The 21,446-nt window shown below is 33.4% G+C and overlaps 1 long non-coding RNA gene across 4 annotated transcripts in view; it reads left to right on the top strand.

Annotated features, from left to right (window-relative positions):
* LOC110260015 (uncharacterized) overlaps positions 1-21,446 on the top strand; it is a 645,415-nt gene that overhangs the window by 148,333 nt on the left and 475,636 nt on the right. For all 4 annotated transcript variants that reach the window (XR_014841967.1, XR_014841968.1, XR_002342722.2 and 1 more), the window contains one exon: positions 11,342-11,401. This is a non-coding gene — a long non-coding RNA (uncharacterized LOC110260015). The remainder of the gene's footprint in view (positions 1-11,341; positions 11,402-21,446) is intronic.

The following is a 21,446-nucleotide window of genomic DNA, read 5'->3' as shown; positions in this document are numbered from 1 at the left end:
ATTGTAAGTAATGTTTACTCCATAACATGTATAATATATTCTTATACAAGTACTGTACATCAACTACAAATATAACAACTATGTGAAAAACTAAGGAAAAAAACTATTTTTGTTAGTTATCAATTTTGAACTTAGAGATCTCATTTTGTAGTTCAAATGAAAGCATCAGATAACTAATTTTATTGTCCATTGTTTTCAAGTAAAGCCATAAATATAGTTTCAAAAATCATGTTTGTTTTAAAAGAGCTTTTTATTTTTAAAGAATGAATGCACAAATAAAAATTACATATTATCATTTAAAATTTTATATGAATTAAGAAGTGAAAAAAATTAGTTTCCTTACTCTCCATTCTCTTTGCAGAACTCCTTTAATTCTTCAGTGCAAAAGAAAACCAATTTTCTTCTCTGTCTTTCCTTATTTCTTTCACTAAATGTGTCTGTCATCAATAATTATATCTATCATTTCCATTTTTATTGAATTTTTTTTTCCTTTTAGAATCATTTTCTACATTGGGGGTTGGCAAAACACCATCTGTGGGCTAAATGCAGTTTTTATAAATAAAGTTTTATTGGTAAACCGTTGTCCCACTTTGTTTATATTTTTTCTATGACTATTTTCATGGTACAGTGATAGAGTTCAGTAGTTGCAACTAACTGTAAATTGTAAAGCCTAAAGCATCCACTATCTGATCTTTTACAGAAAATGTTTGCTTAATTATCTGTGGCTTATATTTTTCCATTTTTCACTTAACTCTTGTCATTTTAGTGTTTTTCTAGGTCAGCATATAAAATATATATATATATATTTTAGTCATTTAATTTATTTGATTTTACACTCTGCATTGCTATACATTAATTTGTTTTTCACTGGTAGAAATTTAGATCCTTTTTAGTTTTTAAGATAATGTCACACTTATTCAATGCATATGAACAGCATTGGTGTATATATTTTAGTTGTTATAGAAAAGCAACAACATTCTATAATATATTAATCAGATAATAAGTTTCATGAATATTCCAACTCATTACAAAATGAAAAGTACAAAGTATGAGAAAAATTCAAATGAGTAGAAATAATATTATGGAAATGACTTAAAAGTACTAAAATAGAATTGAATTATGATCCTCAAATTTTAACAGTATTATACCATAGACTATACCAGTGTTAGTGACTACAAGTTATCTATTCAATGGAAGTTCCTCCCTTTCATTTTTATGGATAAAACATAGTATTTTAATGGGTTTCATTTAAACATGCTTAGTGTTGCAGGCTCCTGTGTATCTAAGAATGGCCTTATAAGACTAGTCTTTTCAAGTAATTATGGAAAGAAATACAGACATGACCCCTGCATGTTAAATGACCATTTGATAATGTTGAGTTGAGTAGTATTATTTTAAAGGTTTACATTTTGAGGTACATTGGATTGGAAAGTATTGTACACTGTTGGTGTATTGGGCTAAAATACTATCCTTGGATTTCCTTCTACCTAATGTTTTTGTGGTATTGGACAATTAAGCCTCTAGCTTTTTAAGCTGTAGTAGTACAACTTTTTGTTATTTGAAACAAACGTATTCCTAACAAGCAATCAGAAATCAATAGTGAGCTATGAATTGTTCTCTTAGGCTGGTATTAACTCTCTATGTGCACACATTATCCCCCTGATGATTGTAAGGACATTGAACACAGGAATTTTTTATAAAGTAGATATATAATACATCTTCAGCTTTAAATACTATTTACATTTCACCATTTCCAAAATTTCTACTTCTATATCAAAATTATTTTCTCAGGTCAAACCTAAGGTAACCAACAGATTTTGTTATCTCTCCTTGGATGTCTGATGCAAATTTCAAATTTAAAACATCCGAAACTGAATGCTTAATTTTATTTACCAAGTTATTATCTTCCTTCAGTCTTCAAAATCTCTATTCACTCCGTTACTCAGGTGGCAACTTGGGTTACTTCCTCTTTACACCCAGCATTACCAAAATGCAATATGTGGCCAAAGTCTACCTCCAGAATTCTGCTAACCCCTCCCCTTTACCTCTAATTCAGTAACATGAAATATACTGTCATCACTCACCACTGCCTCTGAAATTTTAAATAACTAAACACTTTACATTCTCCCTAAATAAACACCTTACATTCCATTCTGCTTCCCTCTTATTGATTTTCCATACAAGAGTGATTTTTTTAAAAATGTAAGTTGAATGTTACTCACCACATCTCTTAAATACTTTGAAGGCTATCTATCACACTATGAAAATGTGGTCTAAAAATGCCTTCTCTGACCAATTTCTATGAATTACTTCAACCTAAGCTTGTTTTCATTTCACTGCTTTTTCATTATGTTAAAGGAATCATGTGTTATTTCAATTGCTAAAACATTCCAAATTATTTTCTATACCTGAAACTCTATTCATAGTGCCCCTATACATTGAATGTCTCCCTAGAAAACTATTACCTTTCTTTATATCTAGGCTTTAACATTGCATCTTTCCTTAGAGAGTCCCTCACTGATATTCAGTCTGAGTTAATATTATCCCTGCTTGTCACCACTAATGTAATTATTCTCTTTGATAGCTCACAGCACCATTACTTTTTTCTTGATAGCACTTTATTATCAAAGGCAGAGGTCATCCATCTCCTTTTGCTTCAACTCTGCATACTCAATAATTAGGACAATGTATGGAATATAGTAGGTGTACAACAAAAATAGGAAAATAATAGATGAATACATGACACAGAGTTTGCTGAAATGCATTACCAGTGATTGCAGTGATAGATTTCAAAACCAAAAGGGCACAATGAATACTATCAAGACATTATTTATGTTTCTTGAATATTTTGATACCATAAAATCTGGATCCTTAAAATTCAATGAAATTCTGGATTTCAATACTTAATTTTTGATCCTTTTTTTTTTTCCTTTCTTACAGACAATTACTCAATAGTTTCTACTTAAGGGGCATTTTGGCAGTTCAGAATTTCCCCCCAGTTACTGTGAACACTGCATCCTGTAGTCATCCACTATCAAGCTCATGGGTAATCATAGCCATGGGAAATAGGGTTAGGGACATGATTGAATAACTAGAAACATAGTTCTTGTCCTGAAATTTGTTTGCAAAATAAATTATGTTAAACTTTCCAACAGACTTATATGAAACAAAGTGAAAATCATGCAGCCAGCTTGAAATGCACTCCATGTGTTCTGATTTCATGATTTTAGCAGGGATGATTTATCCATTAACACAAAACTTAGAAAGAGACTAAAGGAACAGAGTCCAATATTAGAGGTTATCAATCTCAAATATGTCCATTTTGACAAAGACTACTTTTGTTATTTACTTGTCTTGATTTCTGAATGGAGCAAAATCTTCTTTTGCTTAGATTACACACATATAGAAGATATTCCTCTAAGTAATAATTTATCTTAAATTTATTGAAGGCTACTGATAAATGTGAACCTTAATGTGATCTAGGTACACATTGGCTAAATTGATTAATTTATCCACCTTAGCATGTGCTTCTGTGTTGTAAATATTCATTGTTTCACATTTTGTTGGTGTTTACCTTAATCAAAAAAAGTTTCAATATTTTGTTCTTTATATGGAATACACATTGGCTAAATTGATTAATTTATCCACCTTAGCATGTGCTTCTGTGTTGTAAATATTCATTGTTTCACATTTTGTTGGTGTTTACCTTAATCAAAAAAAGTTTCAATATTTTGTTCTTTATATGGAATATGTTCCTCATTTATATGCTTTAGTTTCTCAGAATATAATTTTTGACATTATGTTTCCTTTATGCTATAAGTAAAATATATTCATGTATAGTGTCAGTTATAGACTGCCAAGTATCCATTTGAAATACTTCATTTAATAATCCAACAGAGATGTTTTCATTTACATATAGAGGATATTGACTGTAATGACAATTTTGTACAGAACATGCACAAAAAAATGAATACCTCAGCAGAAATGTTGGTAATTATGTAAATGTTGGCTTACATATTTATAAATTAATTACTAAACTCTAATATGCATGAATTCACTTAGAATTAGTCTTTATATTTTTATTAGTTTTCATTTTAAACAGTTACTGTTAAAGATTTCATTAAAGCCTTATTTTTTTGTTTGCAAAATCAAGACATTCTTGATAAAAGAAACTTAAAATATAGAAATATGGAGTTCCCATTGTTGCACAGCACAAACGAATCTGACTAGGAACCATGGGATTGTGAGTTTGATCCCTGGCCTCTCTCAGTGGGTTAAGGATCTGGTATTGCTGTGAGCTGTGGTGTAGGTCACAGGCACAGCTCAGATCTGGCATTGCTGTGGCTGTGGTGTAGGCCATCAGCTACAGCTCCGATTGGACCCCTAGCCTGGGGAACCTCCATATGCCATGGGTGCGGCCCTAAAAAAGACAACAACAACAAAAAAATAGACATAAGAAAATGAATCTGAGTATCTTCCATAATTTCATTCTCTTCAATTAGAAGAAATTTAATGAATTCAATAATTTTAGTATAAAATGTCTTAAGTGCTTAATAATTTCTATGTTATCCAGAACAACCTTGATTAAATAAAAAAAAATAAAAATATGTAATTGCCAAAAGCAAATACATTTCCATTTCTAAGTACAGGTTTTATGATATCCACTGTTTTGGGTCTGTTAAAGTGTGTTGAAATTAATCACAGCAGATTTTAGTCCATGAGTAACTTTTCCTGAAATTTCTTTGTAAACTCTTCAGTGTTCTAGCAGAAAATCTTATGATTCTTAGAGTAGTAATCTTTAGCCTAGTCATTCCAGAGTATGTGCTCAGCCTAAACTCTCTGTTCCTCTCTTACATGTTGTCTATTTTCCTCTTTTTATTTGTGTAATTCCAATTTATATTATGAAGATTCAGTGTTGGTTTATAATATCAAACATCTTTGCCCAGCTTGTGACTCATGTTTATAATTTCTGTTGTCCCTTTTACTAAGCAAAAATGTATAATTCTTATTGAATTTTTCAAGCATTTCTTTTGCAATTTAGAGTTGTTCTTAAGAACGTTTACACTTGGTGGTCATGTAGCCATTATCTCGTATGTTCTTTTAAATGTTTTAAGGTTCGCTTTTACAGTTTGATCTTTATTCTACCTGAAATTGATTAAGATGTGAATTGAAAATGATAATGCGTTTTTTTTTTCAATTTGGATACTGTCTTGTTTCAAGTCTTCTTTGGTAAAATGTAATCTTACAGTCATGAATTTGTCATACAGAGGAAAGGGTTTGAAGATTGGTGAATATTAGCTAACTAACATATATAGAAGCTCTATTTTGTATACAATGGAATACAATTTTGCAAAAGATAACAATCATATCATATTAGGGTATGTTCATAAAACATGGCTTCTCGTATCTGCCTGATTTTCTCACAAAGATGCAATGGTATTTTGCCTCATCAGGGTGAGATCATAATTTGTTGACAGAAAATTCCAGATAGGGATATACCTGGCATCTTCTGTACTCAAAATTGTTTTCCTAGAATAATTACAATAATATTGTATAATTACACAAGCTAACTTTAGTTTTCTAACTTCCTTGGAGTGGAACTACAGCCAGTTTGGACATAATTCTGATACATGCAACCAGGTTTATTTGCTGCAGTGTTATATATTTATTACTATGTATTTGCTGATTCATAAATGTTTTGACATAGGAGCAAACTTCTTGTCAATGAGTAGTCGTAAACAATCCTATATCCTCTGTATTGCAAGTTGTGTTAGTTAACTAGGACTGCCATAACAAAATACGGAATTGCTTAAACAATTGAATTTTATTTTCTTAGAGTTCTAGATTCCTAAAGTCCAAGATCAAGATGTCAGAAGACTTGGTTTCTTTTAAGACCTTAGTTGTTAAATTGCAGATGGCTGCCTTCTCCCTGTGTCCTCAAGTAGTGGTCTCTCTGTATACTTTCATCTGCTATCTCTTATAAGGACATCAGTCAGATTAGATTATGGTCCACCCAAGGGTCTTATTTCAACTAATCTCTTTAAATCTCTTTAAATGCCCCAGTTGACATAAACACAATCACGTTCTGATATACTGGGGGTTAGGTCTTCAACATATAACTGGTGAGGTACACAGTTCAACCTATAACATAAAGTTTTAGAGGAACCTAATTTGAGAACATATTGAACTTAAATTATATCCAGAAAGAGTTTGAAATGTAAGCTAGAACTCTGGATGTGACTAAGTGTAGAAATAAATGTGGAAGATTGAAAGAGAAGATAGAAGATAGTTAGGCACTGAAAATAGTAAAATGATCTCGTTGGTGGTGTAGATTAAAGGAGGTAAATTAATCAAAAAATGATAACAGAAAATAATCACAAAATAATTAGAACAATGGAATAGTACAGAAGCCAAGGACATAGAAAGTTTCCAGATAAGAAAGCCATGGAATAAACTTTCAGATTGTATTACAACCAGAAAATGAGAAAATATATCATAGGCTCATGTCAAATTGAGTTATAAGTAAAGATTCATGAGAGAAGGCTAGAAGAGCATAGATTATTTCAGAAGGGACAGCTTACGAGTGATTCCATGAAATTCATGGTAAAATCAGAATATATTTAGTTGAGTTAGGAGGGAGAGTCACCTTTCATTATATAACTTACTATACTGTTTTGATTTTTCCTTTAATATAAACATGTATTATGCTTAAGGAAAATAAAATAGGAAAGAAACAAAAGGTGATTTACTTAGTATGAAATGTGAAACGTGAGTGATTTTTGCTTAAAAAAAAAAAAGAAAATCTTTCTGTGTTATACCAGAATATGGTTAGTGCCAAAGGAAGGTGTCATTCTCTGTGAGTTTGCTATATTATATTAACCCAAGTCCAAATTACTGTCATCTACTTGTGATTACTTGGACTTTTAGCCCTGCTGCTATTTATGAAACTATACTCCATCCACTGTACAACAGGAAGAGTTATATGTTTAACTCATAACTCAAACCATGCTTAATGCCTTTGATTTTCCATGGATCTCAGACTAACATGTAAATTCTTTAAGATAGATGTATATCCTCGTGTGATATGACTCTTCTTTACCAATCTAGCCCTATAGCATTACATTCTTTATGAACTACATTTCAGGCCTCCTTTTCTGTTATTTAAACATCAAACTTTTCCCCCCTACAAACTGTATACTTGACTAGAATGCCCTGTTTCCACGCCTGTAAGTTTGAGCTCATTCATATCATCCACACCTTAATTAAAAGTTTCCATCTTCAAACTGCTCTACCTGGAGTTCCCTTGTGGCTCAGCTGTAACAAACCCAACTAGTATCCATGAGGATGCAGGTTTGATCTCTGTCCTCGTGGAGTGGGTTAAAGGATCCAGTGGTCCCATGAGTTATGGGGTAGGTTGTAGAAGCTGCTCGGATCCCATTGTTGCTGTGGCTGTGGTGTAGACCAATGGCTGCAGCTCTGATTCAACCACTAGCCTGGGAACCTCCATATGTTGTGGGTGTGCCCTCCCGCCAAAAAAAGACAAAGTACTGTAACTAACGTCATTCCATTTCTGACATCAACTTTCTATTTTATTCTCCTGTTTATTCTCTTCACTAAATTTTGTATAACTGTTCTTTTGTATTAACGTATTTAATATATGTTTCTTCCTTAGATTATATGATCTGTGAAGGTAAAAACCCTGAACGTTTTCTTTACAATGTATCCCCAAATCTTATAATTTCATTTAAGACATGAGGTAATCAGTATCTATGAATTAACAACAACAAAAAATGTTCCTTATTTAGTATTTTATAGTAATGCATTTATTTTATTTATTTTTATTAAAGTTTAGTTAATTTACAATGGTGTGCCAATTTCTGCTGTATAGCAAAGTGATCCAGGCATATACACACACACACACATACACACACAATTGTTTCCTCATATTATCTTCTGTCATGGTCTATCCCAAGAGATTGGATATAGTCCCCTGTGCTGTACAGTATGACCTTATGACCTCATTGCTTATCCATTCTAAATGTGGTACTTTTCAACTATTAACCCCAGACTCCCAGTCTATCCCACTCCCTCCCCCTGCCTGCCATTAATCTTGGCAACCACAAGTCTGTTCTCTATGTCTGTGAGTCTGTTTCTGTTTTGTATATAGGCTCATTTGTGCCATATTTTAGATTCCACATAAATTGATCATACAGTATCTTACTTTCACTTTGTGACTTACTTCCCTTAGTATGATAATATCTAGTTGCTCCCATGTTGCTTCTAATGGCATTATTTTGTTCGTTTTTATGGCTGGGCAGTATTCCATTGTATATACACACCACATCTTCTTAATCCATTCATCTGTTGATGGTCATTTAGGTTGTTCCCATTTCTTGACTGTTGTGTGCTGCTATGAGCATAGGGGTGCATATATTTTTGAATAAAAGTTTTGTCTGTATATATGCCTAGGAGTGGAATTGCTGGTTCATATGATAGTTCTATTTTTTAGTTTTTTGAGGAAACTCCATATTTTTCATACTGGTTGTACCAATTTACATTCCAACCAACAGTGTAGGAGGGTTCCCTTTTCTCCACACCCTCTCTAGCATTTGTTATTTATAGACTTATTAATGATGGCCATTCTGACCAGTGTCAGGTGGTACCTCATTATGGTTTTGATTTGTATTTCTTGAAGAAACGAAAACAATATAAGAGATCTATGGCATAACATAAAATGTGCCTGTCTATGTATAATGTTAGGGATTCCAGAAGGAAAAAGAAAAGGAGATTGAAAATATATTTTGTTTTTTAAAAAAAATTGTTCCTGTTGTGGCACAGCAGAAGCAAATCTGACTAGGAACCATGAGGTTGTGGATTCTATCCCTGGCCTCGCTCAGTGGGTTAAGGATCCGTCATTGTCATGAACTGTGGCGTAGGTTGCAGATGCGGTTTGGATCTGGCATTGCTGTGGCTATGGTGTAGGCCAACAGCTATAGCTCTGATTTGACCCCTAGCCTGGGAACCTCCATATGCAATTGCGGGTGTGGCCCTAAAAAAAGCAAAAAAAAAAAAAAAAAATTTAGTTTTTAATTGATGAAATAGCCTGGTTGAGAATGGGAATATATCTCATCTCAGTAGTTAGTTATATATTTAGCATCCAAGCACTTATAAGCATTTAGTTTGTAAGAACACAGTCATTAACAAAAAAACTTAGACTCTGACCTTGTGGATTTTGTTTGTCACACACAGTGTGACAGTGTTCTCTTACAGAAAGTGTTCCCTAGGAAAACACAGTGGAAGTTCATTTAAGAAGCATGCCTGAGAGTCTCCCTATCTTGACTGGATATCAGGAGCCCTATTTTGAGAATTAGGACAAGGAACCTCCTTTCTTTTCTCTTTAGCTCTTCTACATTTCTAAATAAAGATAATTTATTTTCTTATATTTCAAGAGGAGAGGTATATACCTTTAGCATAAGATGGTTATTGAGCCAAGGGAATAGATGAGATCACTGAAAGGGTGTTATAATTTTAAAATGATTTTAGGAGTTCCCGTTGTGGCGCAGTGGTTAACGAATCCGACTAGGAACCATGAGGTTACAGGTTCGGTCCCTGCCCTTGCTCAGTGGGTTAACGATCCGGCGTTGCCGTGAGCTGTGGTGTAGGTTGCAGACGCGGCTCGGATCCTGCGTTGCTGTGGCTCTGGCGTAGGCCGGTGGCTATGGCTCCGATTCGACCCCTAGCCTGGGAACCTCCATATGCCGCAGGGGCGGCCCAAGAAATAGCAAAAAAAAAAAAAAAAAAATGATTTTAAAGTAACAATTTATGTTAGTTTTATTAAATATGGACATGTTTCTAACATAAAAAAAAGTCTTGGTAAGTTACTGCTAGATTTATAAATAGAAAAAAGTCTGTGTATAGCTAGATTCACTGTAATGAAATTATGTTCTTTCTGAACCTCAGTAGGGAACTGGAGGAATAACACCAACCAAAAATGATTGCCGTATTAAATAAACAAAAACACCCCAAGTTTTCACAGAAAATGGCATATAGTAAACTTTCAAGAAATTAAGTTTCTTGTTTTAATTTCCAGCTAATACCCTCAAACCATTTTTAATGCTGATTCCATATTTTATAATAAAATATTCAACAATTTTCCAGGGTTTGAATTTTACCCACTGATTTCAAGTCCCTCAGAATATCAATAGAGATACATTTCTCAACGTTGTAATTTTTTTATTTTATTTTATTTTATTTTGTCTTTTGTCTGTATAGGGCCACACCCGCAGCAAATGTAGGTTCCCAGGGTAGGGGTCTAATCGGAGCCACTGCTGCCGGCCTACGCCAAAGCCACAGCAAGGCCAGATCCGAGCCACGTCTGTGACCTACACCACAGTTCACCGCAATGCTGGATCCTTAACCCACTGAGCGAGGCTGGGGATCAAACCTGTAACCTCATGGTTCCTAGTCGGATTCATTTCCTCTGCTCCACGATGGAAACTCCTGTGATTTTTTTTAAATGTTCCCAATTACTGTATAATTTTTGCCTGGCCAGAACCGTCTTACACCTAAAGTCTATCTTTATATTTTTGCCTGAAAAAAGTTCCACCTAATCTTTTGCAACAGCATTCCTGAATTCCATAACAACAGGATGTGCCACCATCTTCTAAATTGCTGTGCCTCACCTGTCATTTTAACAATTTCTTCCATGATTGTCTATTATATTCGTCATTCAAGTAGACTGAACTAATTGAGAGTAGAAAATAATTTCCTGTGTTTCTTTCTAATATTTCATGTATTTATCTGCAGCACCTAGCAGAGTATCTGTTACAGAGTTAATTATCTCTTCTCTTTTTGTAGTTTAGTTACTATCTTCAGATTATACTACCCTATTAATTAAAATTATTAATATTATAGGAAGGAAAAAAAAACCAGGGCTAGAAAGAACATCAGGGATTTATGTGTTCCACAGGTGTGTTCAGAAATAACAATTGTATGCTTTGATACAACTTATCTAATTCTAGCCATATAGTTTTTAATTCAGTATGTTTGTGGTAAAGTTCTAACACTTGCATTTTGTTTAATTTCAAAATGTGATACTGATGCATGCTCCTAGTTGAGAAATTCTGCTCTCTTTGACCACCTCCTTCCACTCCTTATAAAAAGCAACTGATGCCCTGAGGAGAATTTCTTGACAGGAGACGAACTCAAGTGTTTTGTGACGTTATGCAGTGATCTTTCTTTCCTCTCTATTGCTAACTGGCTTCCAGGTAAGGGAAAATAACTGCACTCTGATTTTTCCTATTTTTTCTTATTTTACTATTCTCTTTGTATTTTTCCACAGGCATTGTAATTTTCTAAAGAGGAATCAAGTATGAAGTTCTGAGGCTGTCAAACTTATCAGGTAAGCACAGGGATTGTGGCAAAAATTTATTCTGGAAGTGATATTCCCAATCAAACCTGAGTAACCATCAGGGTTTATTTCCTTTGTTACATAGGGCTATAATAGCATTTTCCTCAGTCTCAACTCATAAGAAAATATGGAACCAAGGGACGTCACCTCACTTGCACAGATAGAATGTGTTATATCTGTGTTTTCTAAATTAGTACTCAAACCGTGAACAAAAGAAAACATCATATTAAAATCCAGGAGTTCCCGTCGTGGCTCAGTGGTTAATGAATCTGACTAGGAACCATGAGGTTGCGGGTTCAGTCCCTGGCCTTGCTCAGTGGGTTAAAGATCCAGCGTTGCCATGAGCTGTGGTGTAGGTCGCAGACACAGTTTGGATCCTGTGTTGCTGTGGTGTAGGCTGGCAGCTGTAGCTCTGATTAGACCCCTAGCCTGGGAACCTCCATATGCTGCAGGAGCAGCCCAAGAAATGGCAAAAAGACAAAAAAAAAAAAAATGAAAAATAAAATCCATAGTGTAGCTAGAATGAATCCAATCTCATTAGATATTGTCATTTTTGATAATTTTTCATTTGCTAAAATTATTGAATATATGTTATTTAATAAGCCTATTTCATCAGAATAAGAATAATATCTGTGAAACTGGTATTGATTATAATCATTTCAAAATATACTGTAATTATTATTTTTTAATTTGTAAACTGTTTCCTTTTTTTGAAAATGTCAAATCATAAAAAATAGCTAATGCTACCAAAGTCTTTTTCTAATCCCTGAAAGTGAATATTGTGGTCATAATTTTGGAAGAATCAGACCCTTGAAGACCTGATCTTGGAACATCTGGGAATATCTTAAATACAGGGATAGGACATGATTTAATGCCTAGATTATCAACATTTTCAAAGAAATCAAACTCTTCCTATAAAGTTTTCAGTACCTGAAAGGAGAAACCAATCCTAAATAAAAAAGTTGCAAGAAGATATTTACAAGCATTCATGCTTAAAGGTAAATTTCACCATGGATCCTTTAATAATTTTATCCAAAAATAAGAGGTATTAATTTCATTATTACTAAATTATTATTAAACATGGGACAATCACTGATTTAAATCAAGCTGGGCTAATTGAGGGTGAATTATCATCATCCTCTGTGAGAATATTGCTCATAAATTACCTCTGAAGTCCAAAGGATTATTATGCATTTATTCGTGTAAATTATGGCTCCATGGTAAACTGGATGAGATTTTAATATTTTAGCATTCATTAAGTTATGAGGGCTTAGAGCCAGCATAGTGATGAGCAAGCCTGTTTTGTCCTCTGATGAGAATAATTCTATTATAGTTAATTGCCAGCATTGCCATAAATTTCTATAAATTTAGATTTACCTGTAGAATTAAAGTTAATATTTGTATTTTCATATTTTACTTTAGAATTAAGGGTTATAGGTTTACTTTCTACCCTTACACACTTAATATAAAAACTCTTAATATGTGCAATGTAGGTAATCTTTTTATACTTAGAGTGCAAACTATACAATTAAAGGCTGACACAAACTTATAAAAACTTACCTGAACTATTCCTTAGTCCGTGTCATTATGTACTCATTTGCAGCTAGTAAAGGATTGTGCTGAATGATTGAAACATCAGGGAGAGGGCAGCTTCTCTAGGAATACACAAATTTCATGAAGATGGCATAGAAATCCAAATAAAAAATCAGGGTATTGCTGTCCCCACAAAAAAACAGGAAATGAATAGCATACTAGAATACAAATATCAGCTGTGGGAAACTGAGAAAAAAATTCTCCAAAAAATAATAAAAAGGGGAATAAGGTTGTGTTAAAAACAGTCCTACTTGAATCATCAGGAAACATGAAGTAGCCTACCAATAAACTGTGTATAGCCCATTCCATGTTGTGAGTTTGTGTTCTTCTGCAGTATTTTATTGGTTAAATAAGAAATATATAAATTCGGGAGGGTATTTAACTGCTATTTTCACTGGCTGTTTTGATGATCTTGTGTGTTATATAAGCATTTATAAGTTAGTATGATAGCTTACTAATTTATTAAGGGATCTGGTGATTCTTGGTGATATTGCTGTGAGTATACAGATTACTAAACTAAAAATTCTTTAAGTTTAGGCCCAGATATAAATTGGCCCAACCCTTAACCATAGGCTTTTAATTTTTAACAAACGCCAAGATTACCCTGGCATTTTTTTGTCATGGATGCACCAATTTTAGTTTTTTAACAGTGAATATACATTTTGCATTAACTTATAAAGATAGTGACCAAATTAGACACCCAATTCTGTAATTTTCTTTTTAATAAATACATTTAGTATTTATTAGTAACAATCTAGTAGTAACAACTTGGAAATGCTTCTCTTTAAGTAGATAGTATCTATTCACTTTAGTTCCATGAAGTCTCTGGAAATAAATAGGATAATAAATATTCTACAAGAGAAATCAGCCTAAAATGTTAAGAAATTAAAAAAGAGATTTTTTTGTATTTTATTATATGATTTTATCTCAAATCTATAAATCTTGCAGTAAAACCAGCCCTATTGTTCTACAAACTGAAGATAGTATCTGCCTCTGTTTGACAGAAGCAGCTAATAACTAGTAGCCATTTAACTACACGATAGCTTTCTGTCAGAAAGTAAAGGACCGAGTGGGTCAGAAATGGCAGAAAGTGTTTTTATAAAGAACATCTAGTCCATTCTTCTTGCTATGCATCTGCTTTTCATCTTTACCAGATATTGTCTCAGAATACTTGTAAAATATAGGATATAGCCAATAGAAATTGCTATAAAGAGAAAGTTTCTAAAATCCCAAATCAGATATTTGGATTCCATGACTTTTTATGTATGTTTTCATTCATTAGCCACCACTCCCACCTCCTCTGGGATGCATCCCAAATCTGGGATGATCTGGGATATGCAGATTTTTGTTTGTTTTTGTTTTTCTTACTAGAGCCCAAACAGAATGGAGAATTATCTGTCATCTTTTTTGTGAACATTTATTTATTTATTTAACAACTGTTTTAATCATGTACTATTTGATATGTGTTACAAACTAATAGATGAAAAAAATTGACATGTTTTCTACCCCCTTAGAGAAATCTTGGTCTAAGAGGAATTATTTATAATTATTTTTGCAGTTATTTGTTTAAATATATATATACATATATATAGTGTTTTATGTATATTGTATGTATATATGTTTATTTTGTAGATGTCATATATGTGCATGAACATATGTGTGCATATATATATATATATATATTTGAGGCAGTAAATACTAACCTTTCAATAGTGAGATCTCAATAGTGAATCAGCATTATCGATATGAAGGTAAATGGGGAGAGCATGTATCATACTCAGAGTGACAATCATTAGACTGGCCAGACCTTGCCACTTTCAAAGATCTTAACAATGACAAGTATGTCAGAAGCACAGAAAGAGTAAAGAATATCCTAGGTTGGGAAAGTAGCCATGGCTGGATAGGATGGAAATTTGTGGACTATGTTAAGGACTTGACATGTTATTCTAATAGCCAAAGAAAGCATTTGAAGAAAATACTTAAGCAGAGTTGTAACATGATAAGTTTTGTGTTTTATGTGTAGTTTTTTTTTTTTTTTTTTTTTTTTTTTTGTCTTTTTGCCTTTTCTAGGGCCGCTCCCACGGCATATGGAGGTTCCCAGGCTAGGGGTCGAATTGGAGCCGTAGCCACCAACCTACGCCAGAACCACAGCAACACAGGATCCGAGCCGCGTCTGCAACCTTCACCACAGCTCATGGCAACGCCGGATCCTTAACCCACTGAGCAAGGCCAGGGATTGAACCCACAACCTCATGGTTCCTAGTCGGATTCGTTAACCACTGCGCCACAACGGGAACTCCTATATGTAGTTATTTTTAATAAAGTGCAATCAGTTTCTCTGAAAGAGCCACACAGGAATAGGAATAAGAAAAAGCAATTGAGGGATGTCATGTGAGAGATAATGGTGGTTTGGCCCATGGTATAGAGGTGGAGGTGAAGAGCTTGTTGAAAGATTTGGAATATAAATAATATATAGAATGGATGAAATTCAGTAATCTTTTATTTCATTCTCACAGAAATCTGATGTGACAAATATGAGAACTTACAGGATTTCTCCTTAGTCATTTAGCATATCTCAGAATAAATATTAAAACCCGACGATTTGAGTTCAAAGCCTGAGTGTGTGTATGTGTCTGTGTGTGTCTGTGTATGTGTGCCTGCGTGTGCATGTGCGCATACCAAATATAGTAGAAGAATAACTAAACTGAGAAATGGAAGTGCATATTGGATTTAGTACCATGAATGCTATTGACGTTTGGAAATGTTATTTTATCCCATTTGTTTAATGTGTATAGGTTAGTATGTATGCACCAGAGTCAGACTTTTGGATTTTGATTCTGGCTTTGTCATCTAGCAGCTATGTGACTAATGATGTAATTTAACTTCTTTCTTTCTTTCTTTGTTTCTTCATTTGTAAAATGGTGTAATAATAATTTATAGGTTATTGGGAAATTGATACTTTTGAGTTAGCAATTATAGATCACTGTCTGGTATGCATTACTTGTTTAGTATATATTGTTGTAATGATGCTAATGATGGTGATGGTGAATAATGACAAGCTATATTTTATAATTAGATGAGTCAAAGGGAGATGAATAATTGGAGATTTTAAGTATAGGCAGTTCTTTGGAGAAGTAAAAATTTTAAGTGATTCATAAAGTAGGGCTCTGTGCAGGAAATAATGTGAACTTCTCCAAACGGAGAGCTGCCCTATCTCCTTGAAGGTAATCTTGATTTTCCTGGGAATCTTTAGGGTATATAGTGACAATGTGATTTAGAGTGAGAGTTGACTATGCCTGACAGTCTTAGGGTGGCACTGGCCATGTCAGAAAAAACAACCATGTGATTTAGGGTAGGGATATTGGGTCGCATTTATCAGTTGATTGTTACTTCAACCATGTGGGCAGTAAACCACCATAAAGCTCCAATAATAACTGGATATTGAAGCTAGTATGAATTTCCATGCATATCATCAAACATCAATTCCATTAGGAAACATTTCCTGAGAAAATAAAAGCTTCAAAGCTGAGCATGATTTTTGGCATCCACGCACACACTCCCAATGAATTTAAAGTTGTTGTCATAAGTGATGGTCATCTATTGTGAACTCTTCCTTTTAACCGTGTATTTGTACAGTAACTCCTTGAAGTTAATGTCCAAAGCTTTGAGCAGACTTGGCAGTCTGGATGACTGTGCCTTCAAACCATGCAGTATTAACTTGAAGTAGACTCTGACAAAAAGAAATTTAGTGATTTAGAAGTGTTTTTTAATTATGTTAAAAATATTTTGTGACAGTTATTTAAAATGCAAAGTACTGTAAAGGGAAAAAAATCATAGAAAAAAATGGCCCCTAAACCGACTACTGTGAGAAAGCTGTTGTAACAAGTGGCACACCTGATTCCAGAATTCTATTGATGTCTCTCTCTTTATTAGTTTATTTATGGCTATAAAATAAATGGAGAGAAATTGTTTTTATTAGAAAAGGATCATTCTAGATATGTAGTATTAGAGTTATTAGGTTAATATTATCTTGAATTTAAAATACATTTTTTGATATTGAGTTGCAGGAGGTGTTTGTATATTTTGGAGATTAAAATTCCTTGTTAGTCATTTCATTTGCAAATATTTTCTCCCATTCTGTGCATTATCTTTTCATTTTGTTTATGGTTTCCCTTTGCTATGCAAAAAAAAAATGTTTAAATTTAATTAGGTCCCATTTGTTTATTTTTGTTTTTATTTTCATTACTCTAGGAGGTATATCTAAGAAGATATTGTTGTGTGTCAGAGAGTGTCCTGCCTATGTGTTCCTCTAAGAGTTTTATAGTATCTGGACTTACATTTATATCTTTAATCCATTTAGAGTTTATTTTTGTGTATAGTGTTAGAGAATGGACTAATATCATTATTTTGCATGCAGCTGTCCAGTTTTACTAGCATCACTTATCTCCACTCTATGTTCTTCCATCCTTTATCTTAAATTGGTTTACCATAGGTGCTTGGGTGTATTTCTAGCCTTTCTATCCAATCCTATTGATCTGTATTTCTGCTTTTGTGTCAGTATCATACTGTTTTCATGACTGTAGCTTTGTAGTATAGTCTGAAGTCAGGGTGCCTAATTCCTCCAGCTCCATTTTTCTTTCTCAGGATTGCTTTGGTTATTTGGGGTCGTTTGTGTTTCCATGCAAATTTTAAATTTTTTGTTCTATGAAAAATACCATTGGTAATTTGATAGTGATTGTGTTAAATCTGTAGATGGTCTTGGGTATATGCTCATTTTGACAATATTGATTCTTCCAATCCAAGAGCACAGTATATCTTTCCATCTATTTGTGTCATCTTTGATTTCTTTCATCAGTGTCTTACAGTTTTCAGAGTAAAGTTCTTTTGTCTCTTTAGGTAGGTTTATTCCTATTGATGTGATGGAAAATGGGATTGTTTCCCTAATATCTCTTTCTGATATTTCATTGTTAGTATATAGAAATGCAATAGATTTCTGTTTATTAATTTTGTATCCTGAAACTTTACTCAATTCATTGATGAGCTCTAGCAGATAAGTTGGGACATGCTGTATAGCACAGAGAACTCAACCCACTCTTTTGGGAGAATCTACATGGGAAAAGAATCTGAAAGAGAATGAATGTGTATATATGCATAAATGAATCACTGTTGTACAACAGAAATTATCACAATCTTATAAATCAACTATATTTCAGTCAAACTGTTAAAAAGAAAAACAGAAAAACTGAACTAAAAAAATGATAGATTGAGAATAACTTAGTGATTTTTCTTCTTTTCTCAAGGAAAAACTCTCTAAATTTAGGAAAAAATATGAAAATAATTAGGGATTAGAGTACTTGATAAACTAATGTTTTAACATAGTTGGTTATTAATATATACATACTTTTAATGATAGAGATTCACACACAACCCTTCCAAACACCCTGCCCTTATATCTTGATTTTGTGTCTATACTGTTCATTTTACAGTTATTCTATTGTGCAAATTTCTAAATTGCTAAACTCAATTCAAATTCTAAGTGGTTTTACCTCTTAGGATCATTCATTTACAAAGGCTTCCTTATTTAGTCTTGCTTCTTGTTTTGCTGGATTTATCATTTATTTATTTTTTATATGTGTATTAAATACAACATTCTATGAAAATATCTTTTTATCCACTTTACTCACAACTTGCCAGTTTAACCTTGGGTCATAATTGACTCCACTACAACTTTAGTGATAACATTTTCATCTAGGCTTTACTGTTATGCTGAGTATCATATCAGTCATATATTCTCCTCTTATATGGAACATCCTTTGATAAACAGGTGCTTTCTAAGACGATAAATTTTCTCCAAAAAGAGCAAATTAGGTAAAATGTAACTGAGTTCAAAACTCCTAGTCTGTTTCTATTTACTGATTTTCACAGTTTCAAATATCAGAATTAATGTAAAACAAAGCTATTAAAGGAATTAAGAATTTATCTAGAGTACAAATTAGAAATGACACCTGGAAGGAGGACAGAACATTACTGTTTTTCTATTCATTCAACTGTGTCAGTAACCAGGTATAGAGCAGCAATTTGTAGAGTGAAGTATGTGTCAGCCAGAATGCTGTCAACCCAACCAAAGATCTTATAGTTAAGTGAGAATTCATATGGGAAAAAAATCAACAAATAATCTGAAATATGAAATGCTTTTACTCTAGTTTGCATTCAAGCAGTCCTATAATTTAAGTTACTCGGAACAACCTCATAGCAATTACCTCTCAGAAAAGAAGCTTTAAAGAAATGACAGTTATGGCCAATAAAACAAAAACCAAATAAAAGCATCAATGTACTTTTAGCATTCCTTAATAAATGACAAGCAAGAGTTAGATACCTTACCTTTGATTTCCAGTTCTATTAGTAAATAGCCCTGCTAATTTAGGTCACTTAATCTTTTCTCTACTACTTAGCTTCTTATCTACACCACAACAGATTCTATGTTTCCTTTTTTTTTTTTTTTAAGTTGCATTTTACTCATACTTGTGTTTTGCTGAATTGTTCTGAGTCCTGGCATGGGGAAAATTGAGTAAAAGGAAATTGAATGAGTAGAGATTCAAAAAGCCTCTCTACTTTTATCTCATTTGTAGCTTGATTCCTGCTTATTATTTTCTTTGAAGGAGAAAATAAGCTCTTCTAATAAAAATGAAATACAAATTTTATTTTAGGTTTACAATTCAATTATGTTGTATGTTTTTTTTTCTTCTAATATAGTACGGTTTTCTGACAGTACAGTGTTGGCAGAGAAAAAAATGCAGAATAAATAACTGTTTATTTTCAATTGATCAGGCATCCATAGAATATTTTTTGTTATACTTTACATGCTTTTCACTTTCACTAGTTTCAGCTACATTATTCCTCTTTAATATATGACATCTTCAGGAGATATAAAAATAAGGTTTTCCTTAATGAAGTAGCTATCTCAGTGAGAACACTTCCAAGGTTAAACACGACATCCACATTGTATGATAGTCAATGCATGGGCATAGTAAATGTAAGCATGTAGGTTAGTCCCTGAGTCAAGAAGTAAGATGAAGGAAGATCATGTATTCCTGTTCACTGGGTACACAATTAATCTAAAGCAAATAACAAAAATCAATAATACATTTCTGAATTAAAATGTGAACTGAGAATTATGTGGATGAAAGACAGACTGTTGACAAATATTATACTGACTCCTTTTCTTTCCAGTCATTACTTACTTATGTATTATTATTAGTGAAAAATAATAATTGCTTTTATGAGCTAAGGGACCAAGATAGGGAATTAAACTACTAGTTCAGATTAAGAATATTAAAGCTAATTAGATTACCAAATGGAACCAGATGATATACCAAAAATATTTCAATAGTTGAAAAGTTTACTAATTCATTTTTGAGGTAGCTTACTGTTAAAGAAAGCTCTTCTCAGGTTGTGAGTGATAGCAATGATATTCTCAGTTTTTCATTTTCCTTTAGCCATCATTTCCCCCCATAACCTCATAGTCTCTTACCCTTGAGATTGAAGAGGCCTGCCTTATCACTTGACACTGGATTCAACTGTGTGACTTGCTTTTTCCAATGGTATATTAGCTTTTGTGCCAAGTTTTTCTTCCTTGAAACTTTGCCATCATCATGAGAGCATGCCCAGATTAATCTGCTGAAAAATGAAAGCTATATGGAACACAGCCAAATCACAAAACTGGTCCCAGCCAGGATCAACCAAAATCAGCCAACATCTATCTATTGTAAGGTAATCTACAGTTTAAGACAGAACAATATCTGAGTGAACACAGCCACACCAGAAACACTGACCAGATGATCACAGTCTAAATTGAAAACATTTGGACTGTTGGGATATATAAATGCCAAATATACCAAGCTACTGGTTTCTGGGTAATAGATATTTGGTGTAGAAGTCCTAATGTTTAATCACTCACCTATGCATAAAGTGAGATTTATAGATTTTTAAAACATCATGTACCTATTTATATCAGGATGTGGTTATGGTATTTGGCATAAAACTTAGAGCTAGGCTGTGATTTAAAACATAACTATTTCCTTGACATAAAAGACACTCAAATTCAAAACTTAAGAATATTCTTTGGAGTTCCTGTCATGGCGGAGTGGTTAATGAATCTGACTAGGAACCATGAGGTTGCGGGTTTAGTCCCTGGCCTTGCTCAGTGGGTTAAGGATCTGGCGTTGCCGTGAGCTGTGGTGTAGGTTGCAGATGCAGCTCGGATCCCGTGTTGCTGTGGCTCTGGTGCAGGCCGGTGGCTACAGCTCCAATTAGACCCCTAGCCTGGGAACCTCCATATGCTGTGGGAGCGGCCCTAGAAAAGGCAAAAAGACAAAAAAAAAAAAAAATTCTTTGTATTTTCTATGGCTATTAAATTCAGGAATATAAGATTCTCACTCTGTTC

Source organism: Sus scrofa, chromosome 3 (assembly GCF_054392235.1).
Source record: "Sus scrofa isolate SSC_HxYL_T2T_F1_AM1 chromosome 3, Sscrofa_HxYL_maternal_Yorkshire_Landrace_v2.0, whole genome shotgun sequence".
In the NCBI taxonomy this organism is placed as follows: Eukaryota; Metazoa; Chordata; class Mammalia; order Artiodactyla; family Suidae; genus Sus; species Sus scrofa.
The sequence above is the reverse complement of the archived record's forward strand: the minus strand, read 5'-3'. Positions and strand labels throughout refer to the sequence as shown.